Source organism: Corvus hawaiiensis, chromosome Z, assembly GCF_020740725.1.
Source record: "Corvus hawaiiensis isolate bCorHaw1 chromosome Z, bCorHaw1.pri.cur, whole genome shotgun sequence".
NCBI classification, from domain to species: Eukaryota; Metazoa; Chordata; class Aves; order Passeriformes; family Corvidae; genus Corvus; species Corvus hawaiiensis.
Window position 1 is genome coordinate 10056797 of NC_063255.1, and position 8187 is coordinate 10064983.

At 36.0% G+C, this 8187-nt stretch overlaps 1 long non-coding RNA gene across 1 annotated transcript; it reads right to left on the minus strand.

Moving 5' to 3' along the window:
* Positions 1 to 1076: 1076 nt before the first annotated feature.
* LOC125320433 lies at positions 1077 to 7947 on the minus strand. Its single transcript, XR_007201113.1, has 4 exons — positions 7892 to 7947; positions 6534 to 7046; positions 4614 to 4681; positions 1077 to 1191 (listed from the first exon to the last, which is right to left on the minus strand). It is a non-coding gene; the product is annotated as an uncharacterized LOC125320433 (long non-coding RNA).
* Between the last annotated feature and the right edge of the window lie 240 nt (positions 7948 to 8187).

Sequence of the window (8187 nt, forward strand, 5' to 3'; positions counted from 1 at the left end):
CACACTTTCACTGTTTTAATTTTTCCTATTACCCAGTGTAAACCTCTCCTGTCACAACTCAAAGCCACATCCTCATGTCCTTTCACCTGTTACCTGGGAGAAGAGTTGCTTTACTTTAATAGAGGGACAAACAAAAGCTGATCTGCAGTGCAGACTCTCAGTTTTAGATGGGTGAACTAAGGAATTCACTGAGTTATGAAGTATTTTGGCTTGGTGATAAAGAATAGTCACACTCCCTTATGTCCTTCTTTACAGTCACTAAGTGTCTTTGGAATGAATTTAGTTCCCATTTCAGATACACTTAGTGGAATTTTTTGAGTGACAAATATTTTTAACAATAAGTGTTGTTAGGTGTTAAGAAAGCCTAGTTCTGAATGCTTTCCACTGCCACTTGAGAATGTCTTTGCATTTATGTTCATATTTTGATGTTTATGTTGTATTTATAAAGTTGGGATAAATATTGTAATCTTTTGTGAATACTTTAGGTTAGACGAGATATACTTAAAAAATTCACTTGTAAGTCTACAAATATATAATCTTTACAGGGCAATAGCCATTTGAAGGCACAGTTTTGATTGCCGTTGAATGACACAATGAAATCTGAAGGTTTCTTGTTCTAGATCAAAGATCATGCAGCCATGAGTCACTAAGTGGGCTTTCATTAATTTTATAATGGTGTTTCAGGTGCATTCCAAAAATATTGCTTAACTAACTTGTTAACTTCTTTGGATTTATGCCAAATTCTCTGTCTTTCCAGAATCAGCATGCATGCTGGCTCTGTGCTTTGGCTGATCTCTGCTTAATCTATACTCCATTTATATTTCTAAGAACTGGACTGTAAAATCTATAGTATGGCAGACAGACACATACACTACAATCGAAAGAAGATATAATGCAAGACAGTAGAAATATTAATAATAATGATAATACTATAAATTAAAGAAGAAAGCCAAACCAAACCAAAAACAAAACAAAAAACTGGAACTAAACCAAAAAACTCTGGGAAAAATCTTGATATATATGATTGTCAAGTCCAAGATAGCACAAGCCATTTTATCTGATTCACAAACCTTTGCTGTCTGTTAAGAATACAGAAGTACCCCAGAAAATATCTTGATTCTCTTTAGCTCTTTGCAGCTCTTCATTGCCAAGAAACACAAGAAGGGGTCAGAAGTATATGTCACAGAATATCTAGAAAAAATAATGACATTGGATAAAGTTGATATAGTTATTAGTTTTGAGTATTTCTTTTGCAATTCAATCGGAAAAGCAGGTTGGTGTCATCCATCTCTGGAAGAGCGACAGGCAATTAAACCAGAAAATTTTATATGTCTGTAATTTTTGGAAAATGACTGAAATCAGAATGACATAATGAAATCCTTTTTTGTATTTTAACTTAAACTCAAAGTTTATTTTTGTCAGATTTAAAAATACATTTGGCCCTTCAAGTAGACCAAATAACACTCATTGTAGAAAATAAAATGCCTTGCTACCTCAACCTTAAATCGTATGTTTAGGTTTTTACTTTCTAATATTTCAGTTTGTGCTATGTCTGGAATTCAGAGAAATTAATCAATAGTATCAAATCTTCTTTCTGTTGAAACCCAGAGAGAACATACTAAACCAAGTGTTATCAAGAACCAGTTACAGAAGAAAAGCAAATGCCCAGTTTCTCAATATTCACTAGAGCAGAAACTTTCAGCAGCATATTTAATCTAGCAGGATTTATCAAGGCATGTTTCAGCAAGAGTTGCTTACAAGGGCACAAGTTGTTCATTCAAGTATTCTTCATCCAAGTTAGTATTGACATTGATCGGATTATTTTATGTGGGGAATCCCTCTTACCTTCAGATAAGATGACTTCACATATATCTCAGTGGCAATCATACACGTGTATACACTTTTAGCCTCTAAGCTCATTCTGCTTCGCTCCTTCAAATAGAGTAAAATGGTTTTAAGCCTTGAGCTTTTTCTTTGAGTTGGATTCTAGACTCCCTGAACTAGGTTAAAAGCTTCTGTTTTACATCAAAGAGTAAGTCAAGATTTGAATTCTCTTCCAAGACCAGGTAATCCGCCTACAATAAAGCAGGTGGAAGGACACTAAAGAAAAATAGCTGCTGTAACAAGCCTGTAAAGTATGTCACTTCCACCAGATATCTCTTCAGCAGGTGCCAACAAATCCCTATCTCTTGCCTCCCACTCAAATGCTGTGGTGGTTGTTATGAGAAATTTTGTTAGGAAGAAAATTCAGAAGTAAGATTAGATTTGTTGCTGCTCAAGGTATTTAAAATGGGAACTGGAAAACTTGAGCTGCAGAAAGTTGAACTAGCTACTGCTTTGAGACTGTTTGTTCTGTTCTGCTTATTATCCATGATGGCAGCAAACAAATTCTTCTCTGCATTAATTCTGATGATGAGTTCTCCTATGATTATGAAATCCAAGGAATGTTTTCACCACACAATCGCCAGATTTAATTTAGTGTGGCTCACTCTTTAAAAGGCTCTCTTTTCTTCAACTCTCTGGACATTACTTGTTGAAATTAGTACATTTCAAATGTACTTACACCCCTGTAAATCATCTCTTGCCATTTGCTGTTGTTGTTAGGAACATCATGAGCTCATAAATCAGTGGACTTTTCACATTTTTAGGATTATCTCTCGAAAATCTTAATAACCCTTAAGCTGACTCCAGCAAGAGTGTTTACCACACTCAAATGCCTTATGGGATGGTCTGCCTCCACACATTTAGATCACATGGAGAACCACTTCAAATGTACATTAGAAAAATCCCTGATGCATTTGCTCTTAGTAAGACTTCAGTGTCTGGTACCTCCTGCCATCAGATAATTTCCATGGTCTTTGAGGCAACTTAAGAAGTGAGAGTTTCTTAATGTGGCTGTGTGACAGCACACTGGAGATGTTACAACACTGTCTTGCAGGACTTAAATTTTGTTCTCAGTTTGATGCCTTGTCTCTTCACAGTCTCATCCAAAGTCTTCTAAAACTCCTAAAGCCTTTGATAATCTGTGGTTTATTTCATCATGTGGGTGTGCATCTTATAAATGGTGCCTCTTAGTGAATGACTTCCAGTGCAGACAGCAGAAGTGGTGTTAGCTAGTGTTAACAGGACCTGGTTGATAAGTGATTTTTATCCTTTTTTTTAAATGAAGAGTAGAAACAAAGTTATCACAAGTCCTGTGGACCTTACTGCTAGCCATAACACTTTTTTTTTCAAGAGCATGTTAGGATCACCTGAACTATTATTATATGTAACCAATGGATCAGCAAAGGAGGAACCTAACACTAAGCTCCTGACAGAGCACTGTCAGTAAAACAAGAAAGGTCTTCAGAGAGACAGAGGAATTCATTAAAAAATCCTGGGCTGAAAAACTTGCTGGAAAATCTTTCTGGAAAAGCTTGCTAGAAATGGAGACTAGGTGAAGAAAAAGTGCAGTTTTTCCCCTTTTTGGAGAAGCATTTGGATAAATGAAAGGCAATTCATAGCATAAGAAAGGTAAGATAAAAAGCTAAACCAAAATGAAAAATTGCCCTCCTTAAATATTTATGACTTCAATTGATGAGATTCTTATTCCTGATGGACAGCTTGCAGACTAATGAGTTTTTAATTGTTCTTACGCAATTAAGGGTGATGGTCTTTTGCTAAATCTTGAGTTTCAGCCATAGTTTATGTAAGTTGTTCACATTACTCAACCTATAATGATGTACTTGGCTTCATTGCTTGTGGTCTGGTTCTCATTTGTCTGGCATTACATTCTAAGATTGCACTGACTCAGATTTCCTTTAGTTTTACAACAAAAAGCAATAGCATGTATTGCATGAGGCATCTCAAATTCATTCACTTGTTTGTGGTCATTTTAGTGCAGGTTTCTCAAGCAGGTGTATACAGACATGTATCTCTGCATTCAGAAGATAAATAGGAACTCCTCAATGTAGTGTCACTACCATCACTTCTTCACCATAAAATGACTGATTTGCATTGAAAGTCTTTAATGTTATTTGAAATTTTTCAGTCCATGATGTTCCTGAGAAGAGGATGAAATCCTCATCCTTTATTTTTAATAAAGATTGAGATGTATGTCTTTTATACTCAAACTATTCTATGTAGTAGAAAAAAAATGTGCATCATCTATTTGGCAGTACTTCCAGCAAAACTTGCCTAACCTTTATTAAGATAAGGCACTGCTGAAGTTGGTAAGTCTTTTAACTGGAGCAGGAAGGCAGGAGTTGTCCATTGTGGTGTTACATAATCTTTTTGCTTATGAAAAAAAGAACTGCTATACATTTTAATAAGCTTTAAGTCAATTAGACTTTTTTTCTGTAAGCATAAAAAGGGTTATCCAAAAGTTCATACTGATAAGGTGAAGTGGATTCCAGAATTTAATAGACTTTGGGATTTAACTTTTATGTCTATTCACACAGCAGAAACAATGGTGTAAAGTTCAGCATATGCTAACCAAAGCATGTATTTGACAGTCTATACTTCAACTCTTTCTGCACTGTACATGGCTTCATTCTCACTAGGTCCAGCTAGAATTATTAAAATTAAAACTACTATAACTGAACCACAGAGTCAAGCATATGCTATTGTCTTACCTCTATTTTGTCATCCCTGCACACAACCAGAATAGAATATCTCCAGAGAGGGGGGAAAAAAAAAAAACCTGAAGAAAAAAAAAGGATGAACCATAAGGTGGATTTTTAAAAACAGAGGTTTTTTAAAAAACAATTATCAGTTTTTCTGATGGGCCTGGAAGTAAGATAGAATTCAATAAGAACTTAAATTTAATTCCTGGGCTCTAGATTCCTGGGGATGTTTCTTTGAGCCTATCACTCCAAAATGGTAAGTGGTAGGGTAAGTGATGGAAGAGGACTTTGAAGACAGAGAGAGATGATTTTTGTAGTGTGACTTCACAGGCACTGTATAATTACAGAACACTCTGGAAATGATTGGTGCTGTAAGAAGCAACTGAATGAAGCCTGAGAAGCCACATTTTGACAACAGCTCACACATGATTAAGACTGAGTATTTAATAATCTCTGTTATGTTCAGCTATAGTTGTTACTTTAAAAGAAGTAAGAAAAATTAACAACAAAAAAACCCTCAAAGAGATGACCTTGAAATCCCAAACTACAGATTGTAGCAACTGGATGTGGAGAGCCCCAGTTTTGTGATCAGGAGCTGTAACACTCACCCTGTAGATAAATAGAGGGACAAACCTACACAAAATACTCAGCATGAGGTTTTCAATAACGTTTGTGTTGAAGTACCTCTATCTTAGTTTGGACAGATTTATCATTAACAACAGGAAATTTAAAAAAAAAAAAGTAATACAATCTGATGATCATTTTGTCAATGAATGACAGCCATTTTGTGTTCTCTGACTCTTGGAAAAGTTTTAATAGAATTTATGCACTTCTTCAAATATCAAAACATGTTCTCTCTTCTGGCAGCAGCCAAAAAATCATAAAAGGAAATTGTAAGTCCTCCTGGCCATGGAGAAATCTTGTGTGTATGCCTGCAATCTGTCTGTTGTTGGCTTATTCTGTTCTTTTTCATTTTCTTTTTCTGTAGTAGCTTCAGCACTGACCCCTAAAAACCAGGACAAAAGCCCAATTTCTTTTCCTTTTCTATAAAAAGGCCAATAAAAATGGCAAATATAGAAGACTGGATGACCATTGCAGTGATTCATTTTGGCAATTCACAACTAACTTATGTAAAGTTCATCTGGTTCCTGGAGTTTGACTCTGTGCCATTATTCATGCAGTTCCTGGGGTACTAACTCAAAATTCAGTCAATTAACTCCCCAAGCACCTCCAAGGATTCCAGATCTTCTTTATCCAGGACACATTGTTCCAAAATCAGAATATGTTTTCTCAGAAATTACTTTAGTGACATACTATAAGAAATTTTGCATTCCCACATGTGACTTGAGATTTCAATACACAATTTGAAGTGATGTTGATGAAAGCAATCAGCTTTCAAACTGTTCTAATATAGAACACAATGGATCTGTAGCCAGTGGAAAAGCTTCCCCTTCCCTTTCCAAGATCACTTCAGTTGGCTTCAGATTAGGCATCATGATTATCTTCTTCCCATGAGGACAATGAGGAAGGTCTGCATTCCTCATTCTATTATGCAATTCACCTTGACATGCTTTTTAAATTTGAGACTGTCCCAAAAAATGTAAAATATGATAGTCTTCTTACATAGATGTTTTATTTTCAGAACAGCAATAACAAGAACATTAGAGTTTCAGGAAGAGCAATAAAAGTAAAAACACACATTACATAATATAGTTTAAAGAACCTGCAAAGAATTAGTTGGAACTGTAAATACACTCAGATGGACTGTAATACTTTTAAATCAGAAGGAGGTCACTCCTAAGACTCAAATTCCATATGGGCGAAACTCTACTTTCCTAAATCAAATGAGTAGCCCCACAGGAGCCAGTGAACCAAGAGAGAAGTAATTTTGTTTATGCAGGGCTTAGAATGAAGAAAAACATCTCCTACCTGCATATGCCATGCTCTTTCTTAGTAAGACATGAAAGGTGTCCTTCCAATAGCAATTATTTAGAATTTCATCTTAACCTGCTTCCTTCTTGAGCTGAGTGATTTGCAGGAGCAGGGCCAAGAACGGTGCAAATCGAATGGGTAGGACCATCAGTCATTCCAACGGAAGTGTAGGACTAGGAAACCAAGGCAGCTTGATCCTGGTGGCTACAGCACCTTCAGAGCAGAGGAGTGTGTGCACTGACCAGTCCCAAAGGCAACGTCACCCACATTGTCATAAAATCCTTCTAGTTCTCTGCAGCTCTGTGCAGTAATACGAGTAAAGTCAAGACTGAAATACAAATGGCACCTTGCTGGCTCACACATATCGTTATAGTCAGGAGAGGATCAGGGCTCCAGAAGGTTTAGCTGTGCCTAAACTTCACCACATGGGAGGTCATACATGGATAGTGTGGCCCACTGGAGAGGAAGACATTTTAAGATTCAGATGTGAACCCCAGTTTTGATCTTAAACTATGGGATTTGAAAAAAAGAAAAAGAAAAAAAAATTTAGTAACTAAGAATACTTTATGTTCCGCTCCTACAACTTTAAGGAGTTTTCCTATTATACGAAATTCTAAACTGTAGTAACTTCTGGATTCTTTTTTTTTTTTTGAACTGAATTATTATTCAAGTTTTCTATTCGTCTATAACCAGATAAACACATGCAGCTTTAAATACATACTATAACTCTGTGGATTTTTTCAGCTAGTTCCGCACAGAACCATTTGTAAGATTAAAAAATAGTATAAATTCTGAGTCTAGCAAGATCACTTAAAAGAAATTATCCTGTTTACCTTATGCTTTATGAAATGGTCAAAGTATTTATTGAAATTAAATCCTTAGTAAAATGTATCATTTTAATCATGCAAGACACAAGTATCAATAAACACTAAAATTATAGAATGTCTCTAAAGCAAAATTGCGCCCTTAATGTTGAAACTTCTTTACAGAATAATAAAGACTAGAAGAAAAACTATCCTAATAACTCTGCTGTTATGTTCACTAGTATAGACTGGCCTGCTCTTCATAGAGAAGGAAGCACTAGAGCACTGTGAGAGGGTACATTTGCAAGTGGCTCTCCTCATGAAGAGATATCAAAATTCACCTCTCAGTCCTACAGATTTCAAAGCATTAGTGGAAGGGCCAAGTTCACCCTTTCAGCCCTTGCTCCTTGGCTACAAGTCTCTGACCACTCTCGACAGCATGTTCATTCTTGAAAGCCCCTCTTTTAACCAGAGCATCTAGTGCAACACAGAGGAGATATGAGATTGTATTATCAATTTTTCTAGTCCAGGATGCTGACGAAAATGGCATACCTTGTTTCCTTTGGGTGAAACTTCAGCACACAGAAAAAACTTCAGGATAGTCTAAGCAGAAAAGAACAGAAAGAAAAAGAACACCAACATGAAAAAGTGTCTTGTCCTGTATCATGTGTCCTCCACACACAAACCATCACAGTCCAATGATGAAGATGAAAAAAGATGATCTTTGAAGACAACACACCTGTGTCAGAAAGGGAATACAGAAGAAGCAGAAACATACCTTTCCCAGAGAAATGTAAATCAAAAGTGAGTCTCTTTCTAACAATACAGAATTTACAGCAGAAATGCTA